The 17,219-nt window shown below is 25.3% G+C and overlaps 1 long non-coding RNA gene across 1 annotated transcript; it reads right to left on the bottom strand.

Annotated features, from left to right (window-relative positions):
• Window positions 1-471: 471 nt before the first annotated feature.
• On the bottom strand, window positions 472-10,257 carry LOC111615873. Its single transcript, XR_002755151.1, has 3 exons — window positions 10,118-10,257; window positions 745-928; window positions 472-490 (listed from the first exon to the last, which is right to left on the bottom strand). It is a non-coding gene; the product is annotated as an uncharacterized LOC111615873 (long non-coding RNA).
• Window positions 10,258-17,219: the final 6,962 nt, after the last annotated feature.

Below are 17,219 nucleotides of genomic sequence, written 5' to 3' on the forward strand. Positions count from 1 at the left end.
TTAGTAAGACACAAGTTAAATGGCTAGTAAATTTCTTCACTTGATAATAGCTATTGACAGAATTATAGTACAATAAGTTTTGAAATATATATTTTCCACAAAAGATATATTATTGTTGTAACTGATTTTAAATTTAAAAAGATAGGCATTTAGATCATTGAGTTGAATTGCTTTAAGTATGATAATAATTATAAACTTTAAAACAGGCACATATAAATACAAATTTAAATATTAATGTAATAATTTACAGTTTAACTTTTTAGTTAAAATCAAATTTTTACCTTCAGTATTTATTTCAAAAGGCTGATTTGAAGTTGCAATCTTATATCTGCAAATATCACTGAATTTTGCCGAACAATCATGGTCCCTTGCTTCTACTTGAATAATCTGATCATACAATCTGTCTTCATCAACATCTACAGTATAAGAATCTTGAAGAAATTCTGGTGCAAATTCATTAACATCTTCTACTGTTAGATGTACAGTTGCACTAAAGTAAATTAATATAAGTTAATATATAAGTAGCAAATCACTAAATTCATAAACTAATTATACATTAATAGATACCTATAAGTAAACTTTACATTTTAACAAATATATGTTAATCTTCATAAAATGAAAAGAAAATTTGAAATTATGTATATAATGAAACAAATTATTGTTATCCTTTGATTATTTTTTTTCAATTATGAAACTATAAATAAAATAGATTCAACTATAAATTTATATTTTTATTATACATACTTTTCAGATATTTGACCATCACATCCAACAGCTGCAATTTCAAACTTATATTTCTTGCGTTTTTCACAATTCAATTCTCTCTTGGATACCAACTGAGCTTCACCACGAGTTTTATCAATAATCTCTACAATAAATGGCACCTCTTTCTGATGTTTATTTGTAATTATAAAACTACATACGTCAGCTGAAATATAAATTTTAATAATTATTTTATCATGACATATTTACATAAATAATTTCATCAATATTTTAAAATTAATAGTCAAAATATAGAAATTATTATGATTTGTCCACAATTCTTAAATAATCCTAAAAATTACACAGCTATAAATCATTTTTGAAATATTTAAATTTTTTTTCTAAAACATTCAGAGAATAAATAATGTTTAAATTATTATTATTCAGGGTTTAAGCTGTCACTAGTTTTTTTTGCTAAAATGCTACAAGAATTTAAATTCAGCAATAACTTTCTTGGCACATTTCACTAAAAAACTAAATTAATGTTTACGAATTGATTACAGCATTTGAAAAACATATCGTCCCATCACTAGTTAAAACATCTTAAAAATGTTAGTTTTTAAGATGTTTTAACTAGTGATGGGATGAATTTCTTCTGATTCTTTTGAATATTTTCTAAAGTTTATTTAGTTTAGAAAAATTAATGATTTGCATTATAAGCACAGTATATTCAATTAATAAACATCAAATTTAAGAATGGAAAGAGATAGAGAAATCCAGAATTAATCTTTTGAAAGAAACCAAAAAAATTCTCCATTTATATGTAGATATGCATGCTTTTATTATGTAGTAGAAGATAAATTTGTAATCTTATTACAGATAAAGTTAATATTGCAACAGTACCCTCAAACAAATTATAGCTAATTCCCTTTTACTCAAAAAAAAAAAAACTATCCCATTGTGTAATCTAAGGTTGCCTTCTTTGAAAACTGTTTCGTTGGCTGATGCGACGACCAGGAAGGAAAGGTAATGAGAAGATGCACTTTTTTAATGCTTCACAATCAACATGCCCTGTAAATGCTGTAATTCCATCATATTTAACACTAAATGACGTTAAGAAACACTTCTATATAGGCTGAAACTAATTAGTTCAAATAACACCTTAAATACTTTTTTCAGCAATGCTAATTTCTATAAATAAAATGTTTTTGATCTTTTTCACCAGTCTAACAAAAAGATTTGAACTGACTTCTTAAACAGTGGAAATCCTCTTGTTAAATGTGATGCAGACCTGTAGAAAGTGTTGAAAACATTTGTTTAAACAAAGTGAAGTGTTACGAAAAAATATTTAAGGTGTTGTTCAAGCATTTTATCATTATAAGTAAACATATAAATACTAAAAATAATTTTATCTAATATTTTTTCAATTAAAATATAATTTTGTTTATATTTTAAACTGTTTTGCAGAAACTAAAATATTTTTTTTCTAAATCTTTAAGTTTGATGTTTATATTATGATCATCGGTTATGCGTGTATACATATTTTTTAATTCCATAAAATAAGAATTCCTTTTCATATAAACTGGGGTATAAGAATGATAATTTATAGTTTTATTAACATTACAAGATTTTTTATATGTTATGAAATTAAATTTAACAGGGTTATTTAATATAGTTATATCAAGATAATTAATTTTATTATTTACTTCTTCTTCAATATCAAACTGAATGTCCTTATTTATATTATTTATAAAGTTATGGATAGTTTCTTTATTAGTTAAATTACTATTATATATGATCAAATAGTCATCCACATATCTCATTATTAATTTTATGCCATGTATTTCACTTATTTTTTTATCAATATCGATCATAACTAATTCAGCTAATTTTGGTCCCATCTTTGACCCCATGCTAATACCNTAATTCAGCTAATTTTGGTCCCATCTTTGACCTCATGCTAATACCATCTAACTGTCTATAAAATACATCATTAACTTCAAAATAATTGTTATTGTATGCAAATTGTATTAAGTTAATCAAATTACTATGTACATTAAGTTTACTTAAACTTTTTTCTATTAATTTCCAATTAAAAAATTAAAATATTTTTGTCAACTGCCAGCCTCAATTTAAAATTGCCAGCTAAACTAACCCAATACTGGCTGGGTGGAAACCCTAACATCACCCATCTCTCCTAAAATGGGACAGGTAGTACCAACTGAGTGCAATCTCATGTTGCTTCGACTATGCAGAAGAAAAGTCCTCCTTGAAAAACGTCACCTCATGTATAGGGCTTGATGTATTCTCTGCTTTGTAGACACAAAAGTTTCCAATAAACAAATTAAAATAAAACTTATAAAATTCATACATTACTTAATAAAATTAAGTGTTTTTTCCCACCACCAGAGGATGATTTTGATTTTGCATGCCGAGGCAGGAAAGTAGCCTCCAGATAAAGGTTGACTCCACCACAAGATTTGTTATTTCCTATTTGGTGCATGAAAGGACAAAAGGAAGGACAGTCATAGTTCGTCCAAAAGAAATTTTGTAAACGGTTTCAAAATTATTGTCCCGGCAGTAAATTTTATTTTAAATGAATACTTAATTGTTAATATTGTAATTTTAAAAACAATTTCTGATGGAGTGGGATTTGTTTAAAAGATTTGTTGCTGTCAGATTTAAGGATATGTCATCGACTAAAGTTTATAAAAATGATAATTGTAAATGACCTTCTCTCAGATTACCCTCATACATCAACAGTTTTTAAATTTGTTCCTTTACAACCAGTGCACACTGTTGAGTGTAAATGGTTTCGGTAAAATGACATTAAAACAGTTTCCAATTGGAGTTTTTTTAATGTAAAAATGTCAGCAACTAGTTAAACATCTTCATAAATGGCCCTCCAAGATGAGAATTTGATTTTCATTCAGCATTTGTTGTCTGGTGTGAATCAAAACGAAGATGAATTGTTCAATAATGTATGAAACTTGTGGGTTGTAACAATAGATTTATGGTTATATTCATAGTGCAGTACACTAATAATGTACAGTATCTGTGAGAATAAACAAATGTTTAAACAATGATGTATTGTGTATTGTTCTGGGCAGTCTCATGGATGAGAAATGTTAGTTATGGTTTTTAAAATTTTACTACAACTTTTTTAGTAAAATTAGCTAAAATGCTATTGAAAATTTTTTCAGCTTAAAACCTGATTATTATTATTATGACATATATAATTATCATCATCATAAATAGTTTGTATACCAATATAATATTCAATTAAATAATTAATTAAAATGCCTCAATGTCCTTTTCTTACTAAATTATAAATTTTAGTCTATAAACAAGCATTCACTATTATCAGGACTTATTATACTGGCTTAACAGACAATACAGAGTTTCACAGAAAACAATTTTTATTTAATATTTAATATACCTGTCTGTCAAGCCAATATAATAAGTCCTGATAATAGTGAATGCTTGTTTATAGACGAAAATTTATAATTCAATTAAATAAATTTGTTGAAAATTTGGAGCCAGGTGAGTAATAATTATAGCATTGCTCTGAATAAAATAATTTTGTTATATTACAGATATAATTAACATAATTTTTTATTCTCTAGAAATTAAAATAATAAATATATGAATATATATGTTCTCTGATCTAAATTATTTACAAAAACCCTTCTTTTTAATTACTGTAATTAATTAATTTTATATTTTTAATATTTAAAAAATATCATAATAATTCAAAAAACCTTTCCTTTTAAAATACATTAAAGATTCTTTCAAACAACTTTAATGTATCATAAGATTACTAATTAATTATCTATAAATGTAATGACTATAATTTTGATACAATTAATATATATTCATAAATAATTTGTAGTTTGTTTGATGAACGAGAATAATAACATCACACTATCACCATTAACTTAAAATTTAATAATAATTCGCTGCCAGAGGGAGGATAGAAGATAATCTAAATTAAACAGCGCAAATTTCCAGTAGATATAAAGAAACTCCCGGAGAAGGATGAAATAAGCAAGACGTCGTAAGATCATCAAATCCAATTTTTAAAAAATTATTATTTTTTAATTGGTTGTTTATGTTTTAAGGAACCTTTTCCATGACAGCTACATAGCCTAAAAAGAAAGGTCCGGTCGTCTGAAGTTTTTACTAAGGAACATTAAAAAGAAATATGGTGATCACCCAAGAAAAATTTTTTGAAAGCGACTACATCTTAAATTTTTTAAAGAAAATTTTATCATCCAGTGAAAATTTAAAACTTAAAATGTAATCAAAATTATTGAAATGAAAAATGATAAATAATTTTAATTTAAATTAATTTTAAATTAATAATTTTAATTTAAATTAAAATTATTTATCATCTTTTTTGTACTTTGTACATTTACAGGAAAATTTTGTGTATGCTTGGGAGAAATTTTGGGTCCTGAAAAAATTCTGCACCCCTTTTCATAAGTTGTATTGTACCACATTACTTCTTGCTGCTTGCAGACAGCTACATTTAGTCAAGTATATTGTCAGCAAAAAAAATCAACAAGGCAGCAAAGAAGGCAAATTTTCCTGACTTTCCATGACTTTTTCCAAACACTAATGTAAATCCCCGACTTTCCAGGTGCATAGAAACCCTGTATTCAACTTGTTTATTAATATAATGAAAGAAATCAAAGTAAAAATAAAAACAATTTACTAAATTTTAAGAAATAAAACATCAAACTCTTTTCAAAACATTGTTTTTAAAAACATTTATAACAAATACAATTTAGAGACCATCTGCAATCCAGCTGTTGTTGTGGCTTGTGTTAATAAAAAGTATGTATTAATTTAAGCATTTTTAATTTTTGAATTAGCCCCTTTGGGTACTTCTTAACAACTGTGACTTTATATATGATGCAATACTGGAGGTATTCATAGTATTTGAATGTATATTTTTTTTTATCAACACACTATTTGAGACCCTGAATTTCAAATACTTTCTAGTATTTGTAAATTTTAAAAATAGTATTCACACATTTCTAATCTTAATAAATAACGAATCAAAACTTTTTTATAATCATATATGACATTTGTATGTAAAAGTTAAATTTGATTTAACTTAATAACACTTCTATTTAAATGTCATCATTCAATAAAATTAATTAGTCTTTAATCTTAACAAATAATTTTATTTATTAATCCTAATGCAAAATGATAAACTGTCTACCTTTAAGTCAAATTATGTTAATTAACTAGTTTAAAGTATAGCCCAAAAATGATGTGCTAATTTAGATTCTGGATTGACTAAACAGAACTATGTTTTCATTCATATATGAACTACTATATTCAGAAATTTTTTAATAAAAGTATTTTTTTTATAGCTAGTATGATAATTTTCAAAAAAATTTTTTATGCATTCAAGAAAAAAAATATAGTAATATGCTCTAAAAGCATATTCCAAATTAATATTATAAACAATATAAATTTAATAACTTATGAAATGAGTATAAAGGCCACATACATAGAGGGAGGGGAAAAAAGGAAAATTATTATTCCAATATACAAATGGCATTTTATTATTCAAACAGATGTTTTTGATTTGTATAGGAAGCAAATAATACTAATGTAAAAAGTATTTTATATTCACATATTTAATATATCTGTGATAGGATGACTTTAGTCTGCTATTAGTCTCAGACTTAAATGAAAACGTTATATTTGCATGTAATTGAAAATATGACTTGTAAAAAATGAAAACCCAAGGATAAGAGCAAATGCATTTTCAATTTTTTTTTTACTAAAAACTGCAAAATAGTAAAAAATGAAGTCCAAGGATAAGATAATGTGCAAAATCTAGTAAAAATTTTTCATTCTTAATACAGTTTTGACAGTTAAATATTTAACTCCAAATTAAATCACAATTAAATTTATTTCTTATAAATTCCATTTAAGAATAACTTTGAGAATAGTTTTGAACAGTATAAATTTATTTCTAGTTAACAATTGAAAGTTCTATTCACAATTTATTTTCATTATATTACATGTAATTTCTATTGTTTTAATTATTTTTTTTAAAATTGTGTTGTAACATAATGAGACGAATCATATGACACTTTCATTTTTTTTCACACTTTAATAAATATCAAATTATCATGATTATAAATAATAAATAAAAGTAAACAGAAACCTTGAAATTATTTTATTGTGTGAAAATGTTTATGAATGATTGATTGATATTTAAAAAAAAATTAATCATTAGTAATTAATTCAAATATTTTCAATACTCATGGTTATATCTTAATTTTTAAATTTGGTAAATATAAATTTATAGAAATTTTCATTTATAAAATGTAATAAAATAAATAACAGATGGATTACCATATACAATTATGAAATTTCTGGTTTATAATAAACATAAGTTAATTTAAAAGCAAATTCAGTAACATGAAATTGTAGCTTGGAAATAACTTAATAGTCAACCTCAAATTGTATAAAAAAATCTATGGAATTCAGAATATAATCTAGAAATCTGTAGGATGTGAGAGATTCAAATATACAATAGTATAATTTAATATAAAATCAAATACATTTCCTACAAAAATGATATCTGAAATAACTCTTGTACTATTTAAATTGAACTCCTAATTTTTAAGTTAATGAGTCTATTGAAAAATGTCTGGAGTATTTCTACAGAACAATTCATTATCATCATTAGTTATTGATTATAATCACAATTTCACATTGATATTTGAGCCGTTGATTTTGAAAGTGGGGCAAGTCCATTTTGTGAAAAAAATAATTAAAGCTAATTCTTATTACAAATTAACATAAAATTTGTGTTTTTAATCAATTCACAATAAACATCTTTTAATATCAGTACAAATTTGTTACTAGTAATTTATATCATCAACAATATTTACAGTGAATTGATTTTGAAAGTGAGGCAAGTCCACTCTAAAGAAAAATATGAAGATATGATGAATTTATTACCCTATGTACCACCCATTTATCATGAATACTTTAAAAATCTGCACCATCTAAACTAAGAAATATAATTATATGCAGGCAACTTATTACTAAATATTTTTTTATTATTTTCTCCACTTTTTCCTATAAAATTAAATTAATTTTTTGTTTCATTGTAGCTTTTTGAAAAAAGTATGAAATGGTGAAATAGAATAAATAAGTAAATAAATAAAAAATTCAATTTTGGTTATTATAACTATATTCCATAAAAAAAAAAAAAAGCAACATTTTCAACAAATCATTGTTTTTGAAAGTGAGACAAGTCCATTGGCGCATACCAAAACCATGATTTTTTTTCACCTAACGCGGATAACCATTATTGCATATTAAATTTATACGAAATAAAACCAAAAAAAAAAAATACAAAATAAGTCTATTACTGTTTACAAATATTTTTAAACTCATTCAAATGCAAACCATTAAATATCTAGCAACAACATAAAATGGACTTATCCCACTTTCAAAATCAACAGCTAATTTAATGAATTAACATTTGTATAAATGTAAATTTACTTGGAACTTAATTCATTATGAGAGAATTTCAAGTGACTAAATATAATTAAGAAGATACATTTAAATACTATATGCTATAATCTACAACTTCTAGATAATAATAATAAAAACACCTTTATCACTTTTTCTAGCATGTTTTATTAAAACGAAGTAAATATTTTCAGCTATTTTGAATAGCTGAAAATAAAAATTAGATTTTTTGTTCTAATTGGCATTCAAAATTATGTTAAACCTGAGGAAGGCTATTCAAAATAGCTGAAAATATTAGTTCATTTTATTAAAACTTGCTAGAAAAAGTGAGAAAGGTGTTATTATTATGATGATAATTTTATCTAACTTTACATTTAATGTATTACAAAACCTATCATAGATTAATATAGCCCTCTTAAATGTAACTTCTTTGTTACATTTGTATTGATTGCTCTTTCAAAATTAATCTGTTTTATCACTTCTCTAATTTAAAAAAAATTGAATCATCATATTTCATTACTACATGTAAACAATTTGACATTCACTTACAAAAAAATCATTTATAGGCAAGAGGCTCAATCATTCATAAATATGAATTTTATATAATGTAATTTTCAGATATAAAATCATAGTTATAATTTATCCACCTCATTGAAAAGAAATTCAATAAAATTTTAAAGTATCACATATAGTTAGATTTTAATCTTTAAATTCATTTGAAATATGCAATTTATATTTCAGTGGACAGTGACTAAACTATAAATTGCATAAATATTCAATATTAAATTCCTTTACATATTCATCATATTACATAAGAATCCAGGCATATCTTGCAGAATCTCTCTTAATTTTTAATATTCAAACTTTATAAAACAAATCTCTCAATGTGTTTTTCAAACAATACATATGAAGGAAAAGTTACATCTCAAAACCCAAATACAACATTTTAGCAAAATGTGTAGTGAAAGTTTATAGCAGGAGTCTCCAAAGTGGTAAATATTGACCCCCAGGGGTTGATAAGACATTTTCAGGGGTCAATTGGGAGTTGACTGAAAACAGTTTATTAGTTTAATGGATTATGTGGATTATGCAGACTATATAACAGTTCTGGATGTTGTAAGTATATCTTTTCTGTGAAAACAGCATACAAATTAATACTGGCTCTATTTATTTATTTATTTATTTATTTATTATTATTAACTGTATTAAAGAAAAAAGAAAAGGGAATTGATAAAAGATCAAAAAATCCTTGAATGGGTCAACAGTCAAAGTTTGAGGACCCCTGTTCTAGAGTTATATTTCAAATGATAGAATGCCAAAAAATTACATATGAATGTTTTGAAAAGTGTAGTGTCAACAAACAATGTTTATGGAATACCATGCAATTTATGCATACAGAGCAAATGTTTAACAACCATGCTAGTTTTTTTGGTAATCAGAAAGTAATTTTTAAACATTCACTTCTTACACCTTAAAAAACATACATTGACATTTTACATATCAACATATCTAAACTCAATTTATTAATTAAACCATATGAAGTACTAAATTATCATACTATTAAGTTAATGATCATTAATTTAATTATATAATAGCATGCTAATTTGGCACTTTATTTGGTTTGACATCTTCCTGTGTTTTATAATTGCATTTTAAGAAATTAATTAAAGGTTTTGGAATGGCATTGTAACACAATTCTTTCTGTTTATAATAATGGAAAATTAGTTCCAAGTTAGATATTTTCATTGAACATCTGATTTTCAAGAAGAGAATCTGATATTAAGAAGGAATGTCTATTAAATTTACAAAATAAACATTTGCATTTAGTAATACTTATTATAAAAAAAAATCTAGAGTAAATTAACAAAATTTATATTTATAAAAGTAGTTTTGAAAAATTTACCATCTACAACTTTTATCCTTGGACTGATTTCAACTGTTCTCTCATTTTCTTTTATGATAGCATGATATCCCAAATCTGGTTTCACATTTTCAAGACGAGGTGCTAAAAGATATTAAATAATATATCTTAGAAAACTTTTTGTAATTATTTTATAAAATCTATTACTTCATTAAAAAAATTCACTAAATTAGAATTTTTTTATGACTGATTTTACATATATAAATTGATTCCATTACTTTGAAAAATGAAAATTTATCGTTTAAAATGTTTATTTTAATGAGCATTTCTTATTAACTATATTAATATACTTTGAACTTTATATCATATACCTANGAACTGCTAGCATTATGGACATGAAAATTGCAGAGAACTATAAGCATCAATAATCCTCAAGCTCCAATAAACATATGATTAATTCCTATATACAAAATCAAATTTAATTTATTCAATTTTGTTAAACAGACCAACTTCAATTTCCAAAGCATATTGTCCAATATAAAACTTAAACATAAAATATTCTATAATTTACAAAAGGAATATCTATATTTTCATTGTCATTTAAAATTTTTATTTATGTAAAAAATTTAAATTAGTTTCAAAAATACTTAGTATGAATTCTTAAGCCAAACATAACTAAACATTACAAAATGTTTTCAGATGATTATGGCTTGGAAAAATTCAGCAATAGCTTCAAATTAGGTGCCATTTTGTTAACAGTGCATTAACAAAATGGTGCACAGGATTCACCAGGAATCTAATTGTTATCATTAGAAATAACTTTTTTTCTCTAATAATTCATCAATACTTGATTAAATTTAAATAATTAGCATCTTAAAATAATCTGTTAATAAATGATAATTAATAGTATCTTGTAGCTATGGCCAAATAAGCTTTTACTTTATTGTTTATACTGCCAAATTATAAATGTTTTTAAAAGGTTGTCATAAACAATCATCTCTATTTGATCTGCATGTTTGGGATCTATATTCGTTTTCAAAAGCTGTATTATAAATGCTAACTTTGATAATTTTATATAAAAATCTTAAGCAATTATTTGTTAAAGTTTTAAAAACAATGTGAAACAAAACATCTTAAAAGACAAAATAACTTGGCAAATTATTATATATTTATTTTAAAATGGATAAAACACTATTTTTCATTTATTTTCAAATAACTTAATATACTGCACTTCTTGTAATGATCATCCATATTCTAATCATTACTCATGTGTATATTATTCTTGTAATAACTGCCCATCCAATTTGTATTGTGGGCAGTGCCATTAGGATTTATACAAAAACCGACTTTTTAAAAAACCGGTTTTTGAATCTCAACTTTTCTACGAAACCGATTTTAACTGGTTTTCAAATTTTTACCCCCTCAAAATGGAATTAAGGGATATTTATAACTTATTTTGAAAGTTTTTAATATTTATAAAATTTCAAAAATATAACAAAATAAAATTTACCGACGTCTACACAAAACAAAAAAAATAAAATGCTAGATTATCACATTAAACTATAAAATTTACTCCATAGAAAACCATAAAGAAAAACAAACAACAATGAATGTCTACAAAATATTATTTTATTTCTTATTTTTCCTAAGAAAATATGATTTTAGAAAGCAAAGAATATCTATAGATCTATTGCTCAACCATGCCCTCATTTTGCACACAAAATTGCCAGAAACAGAAAAAACTCTCTCACTTGCTACTGAACTGGGTTTAGTCATCTTTAAAGCATTAAATAATAATTCTAAACTTTTTCGTTCTTCTGTTTGTACCTTCTAATACTAAAAACTCCTTTTTTAGTGTTTTAGAGCTGGACGAAGTCACTTCTTCAGATTCTTGTAGTAGTATGTATGTATTTATGTATCAATTTTTCCATACATTTTTTTAAAATTATGGCTTGATTTTCTTCTTTGCCACTTTTTCATCATCACAGTCATCTTCTATAGAATAATTTGGATATAATCTCGATAATATTTGTCCAGATAACTTAATGTGATATCATATTTTGCAGCTAGTGAAAGAAATACACTAGACAACTTTGTCCAAACATTCTGTGAATTTTGTAAATAAAGAAGTGTTACTAATTTCAGATTTTTCAATTTACATAACAGAAATTCAAATATGCTTTCATTTGTTAATAAATAGAATGATAAGATTTTCATCTTGTCATCTTATTTATTAACAGGTAGAGGCAGGGGGTCACCAAACTATGGCCTGCGAGGTCAGTTCATCCGGCCCATTGCCACACTGTACCACAAACAAGCTAAAATGTAATTATTTATATGGAAATATCATAGATTGTAGATAAACTTATTTTAACTTTTTTTTACATAGTAAGTATAAGGAAAAATGCTAAACTTGGTCCAATCTGATTTTTGCATCTGACAGTAATATAATTTCTAGATAAATCAGTGAAATAAAAACTTTGGTGACTTTTTGTGACTTTGGGTATCAGTGCACTTTTTTTTATAAGTACTGCCAATGAAGTTTCTAAGGAAAGTGATACGAGCTTGCTGAAGTAATCGTGTTTGTGTATTGGTAAATAAATATGCTGGTTGTCTTTATTTATTGTGTATTCAGTGTACTGTACTGAACAAAATAGTTATACAGCCCATGCTCATCATTCTCTCAGTTATCTGGCCCAATGTGAAAAAGTTTGGTGACCCCCTATCCTAAGGCATCAGCTGCTAAACATAGTCATAAAACTTTAAAGAGCTCTATAATTTTACAATAATCTGCTTCATTCCAATTAAAATTTGATAACGTAATACTGGTCATTTTTTAAATTAAATTTCTTTCCACATATTCCAGAGCAGATATCCTTAATTAACCTGTAATATTTATATCAATATTGTGGTATTTGAGTGGCACAATATTGACATGAGTACTAAAAGTGGCAATTACTTCTTGATGTTTCTTTAAGATTTGTTTCTAAACATTCATGAAACACATTCATTTTTTACATAACATTAAGTATTATAATTTGAAATTTATTTTATAATCTGTTCATGTACCAAATTGATACAAGTCAAATCTAACTGCTACTGCGAACATGTAAAACAATTATAAAGCATTATTAAAAAAACTTTCCCTGATAAAATAATATGTGAAACAGTTATTCATCTTACTAATGTAGAATTAAGCTTTACAACTTGTAAATTTAAATAGTTTTTAATATTGTTCAAATTATTTTATAAAGCTAAACATTTTTATATTATTCATTAAACTGTTGGAAACATTTCAAGTATATTCAAATTTAATATCACCAATGATTTGTGAAGCCAAGTTTTGTTCATATGCATGAAATTGCATCAAAAACATGTATGGCAAGCCTCCGCTGTTTCAACAGCTGTGGGGTCATTTAGTCTGATAATGCCTGTTCAACAAGAGCAAAAACATTAGCTACATCTCCCTTGTTCTGCTGGTTATTTGGGTTTTTGTGGCTTTTTTTTAATCAAATTTGTCCAGTTTTGAGAGTTGTTTTCAAACTGCATCACTCAAAATTCTATAAGTGTTTATTTTTAAAATTAAAATATCATTTTGCTGAAGAACTGCAAGAAACTATAAAGACTATCATTCATGATCATCATAAACATGAGAATGCTTTCACAGGCTAACAAAGTCTACTGCAGTAGTTTTGATGATTGTATCATCCCATGCAAACGTAGTGTGCTTTTATAAAAAACTGAAAAGGTTCAAAAAAGTTTAACACTATGCAATACTTAACTTCAGGTTGGAAGAAATGCAGATGGAAAGATGATCTTCTAAAAATGGAAGAAAATGTTTGTGTTGTTTAAATATATTCATTATTTGTTGTTTTTTGGTGTTTAAGTGTATTTATTACTAAATTACACTAGTATTGTCATAGAGACTGACTTTAAAAGTATACCAACCATGTAAGAAGCCATTACTGTTTAGTAAAATGCATAGACAGCGGCTTATCTGAGCTAAACAGCAAGTAGATTGGAATGATATGAAAGATTGTGTTTTGTTTTTGGATGAATCCAAACTTAACTTGCAGATATTAACAGAAAACCCAATATTTGATATTTGTAGGAAAAGCAGGACTGTAACAGTGCTTACTTGATAGAGATGATAAAGTTTACAGTGAGTCAAATAGTGTTAGAATGTATATCTAGTAAAGGTGTCAGCAAACTATACTTTACAAATCTCTATAAATAAAGAGTGCTACAAAAACATCTTATTTTCAAAACTAATTCCAACAATCAAGGAACAATTTTATTGCATGAAATCCTGCATCTTCCAGGACAACTCAGCCCCATGTAACCATGAATGAAGTACTGTATATGTCAGTTTGTCATCATTATTGTCATTTAAACTGATACAAATTGTTTAGGCAGAAAAAAAAAGCAGCGATCTGATGTCTAAGCTGATGAGGTAATAGCCCTAATCTCAACCCTAATAAGAACTGCTAGCATTATGGACATGAAAATTGCAGAGAAGAGGCTTGGAAATAAATAGAAATTATAAGAGCTCTATACCAAGTTTGTGACATAAAAATTGATTTAGAATACTTAAAGAAACCTGTACCCTCTACATTGGAAAGCTGCAAAGATGCCATTAAAAATATTAGCTCAAACAATATAAGCATTGTGTAAAATGATATGTTTTGATTACTTTTGCTGTTGACTAGCATAAATATTAGATATATAAATAATTTAAGTAAAAACAGTCAAATATCTAAGTAAAAATACTTTAATTCAATATCAGAGATTAAAATTAATTAAATTTTTAATTTTCAAAACTGAAAGAATTACTTTGTGCATTTCTCAAAATAAACTAAGTCTGGATATAGGACTAGTTTTGTATTTAGATATATGCAACAGATATATTAAAATACATCTCTATTGTACAGACAATATTAAAGATTTTGTAGGTGTTTTGATCATATGGCAATGTTCATTTCCTTATCAAACAGGATATCAGTTACAAAAAACTAACTATTGTAATCATACATTTCAAATATAATACAGATTCAAATATAACACTAGCATATAATTTTAGAGTTTGATTATTAGTATTAATATATCTTGAAATGCATATATCTTTTTTCATTCATTTTATTTTTGCACTAATTGCAATTACGTATTGAATTCAAATGTATTGATTTTCTGCATATGCAGTCATAATGCAACAATTCACTGACATCTTTTCTTTACACAGGTATAAGACCTGTACACCTTGCAAAAAATTTTATTTTTGCAATTCATGCAATATTTACAATGTTAATGCATTTTTATTTTTGCAATTTTTAAAGGTTGTATATATTTATATTATAGTTATATCTATGTTATCGCACATTAAGGGACTCAGTACTATTACATTACTATGATGACAATTGCTATAAGTGTTCTAACAATGAAACCCTAAAAATTGATAAAATGGAAAAATTCACTTTATTGTCTTTTACATATATTTTGATCATATGGCCATGTTCACATACATTAATTGGATCATGCTCCATTATTGTGTTTATGATGAAATCTTATATAAATTTTGTATACGATAAAATTATGATACCAATCTTAATAACATTAATTCAAAAAACACTTTAACTGCAAATAATTTTGATACCTGTCACATTACCACCTTTAGAGTTACAGAAATAAAACAACAGTTCAAACTCAATTTGAAATTTATGCAAGTTTTATATTTATCTCTATATTTTGTATTTATTTTATTTATATTATTACTTTTAACATTAAACTTGACAATTATCAAAAGGATTTGTGACTAAAGTGTGTTTTTGAGTTAATTTTGTTATCATTAAAGACTCTTTTTCTCATAATTAGCAAATAATTTAACTGACATCAATTCCAGTTTTTGAAATCAAAACTATTTCATGAAGTGTACATAGTACTGGATGGAATATAAAATAGAATATATATATATAGTTGGTTTGTTAGATATTAATAGTTGACAAAAGTCAACTATCTAACACAAATAGCAAAGTTCAAAAGCCAGTGTTTTCAATTTCTTTAAACAGCCATCCTCAGGTTTCAAACAAAAATTCTCGACAATAATACTGTTTAGAGATTTATAATTAATTTGAAATAAAATAAAAACTTACAAGATTTAAGAGTCTATTTACAAATTTCATATTAACCAATAAAATATATTTAAAAATGTATACAGATGTTAACTTATGAGGGAGTCATATTTTTTTAAAATTGTATAACAATTCATTAATATGAATTTTGTAAATGTCCTTTTGGTTTTAAGTATAAGGAAAATGTACAAAATTTAAATTAATTATACGTTCCAGAAAATTAACTTTTATTTAGAATTTTTATTCCAAACTAGAGGATGACCACTTAGTCAAAAATATTTATTTAGAATTTTGTATTATTTGCTAATTATTAAAGATTAACTTTTTTGTCTCAAAAAAACCTGCTTATTTTTATCTCTGCTCATGAATTACACACTATCAGCTGAGAGGCTTGGCAAAAAAACAGCATCTCTCCACATTAGGAAGTTAGCGAAAAAAAAACAGGATTTGTGTTTCAATTCAACAATACTTTAATATGCAACGTAATTTGAGTACACAACCCTTGGGGCATGCAACTGAACCATGAAAACTTCTTAACTTCTTAGAAGACGAATCAATGATGCATAAATCCAAAATTTCTTCACTTGTTTTTTGTAGTTTTGTGGGATACAAGTTCTTCCACCAAGCCTCTCAGTTCATAAATTTTAAGAATATTTTTACTCAGCTTAAATAAAAATTTTATGTTTGCATTTTGCTCACACTATAACAATCTCTGATATGGCTATATACAAATGGACTGTAAAGGCTAATTCAAACTACAAGAGAGCAGAAAAAGAAAACAATAAAATGGCTTAGCGCACAAACAATTTTACATTAATCACATATGTTTTGAAATTTTAATCTTAAAAGTTATATAGATATGATTTGGTGATATTAAATGATAGTTCTAAAGTTAATATTTGATAGGAATTTCAACTATAAACTTGTTTACTGTAGTTAAAAAATACTTCTTCTTCATAGTTTTGAATTTTAGTATAGAAAATTATGCAATATTTAAAAAGTAATTTTAATTAATGTCT

The sequence above is a fragment of the Centruroides sculpturatus genome, unplaced genomic scaffold (genome assembly GCF_000671375.1).
Source record: "Centruroides sculpturatus isolate CEXI.00-Female unplaced genomic scaffold, Cexi_2.0 scaffold2784, whole genome shotgun sequence".
Classification (NCBI taxonomy): Eukaryota; Metazoa; Arthropoda; class Arachnida; order Scorpiones; family Buthidae; genus Centruroides; species Centruroides sculpturatus.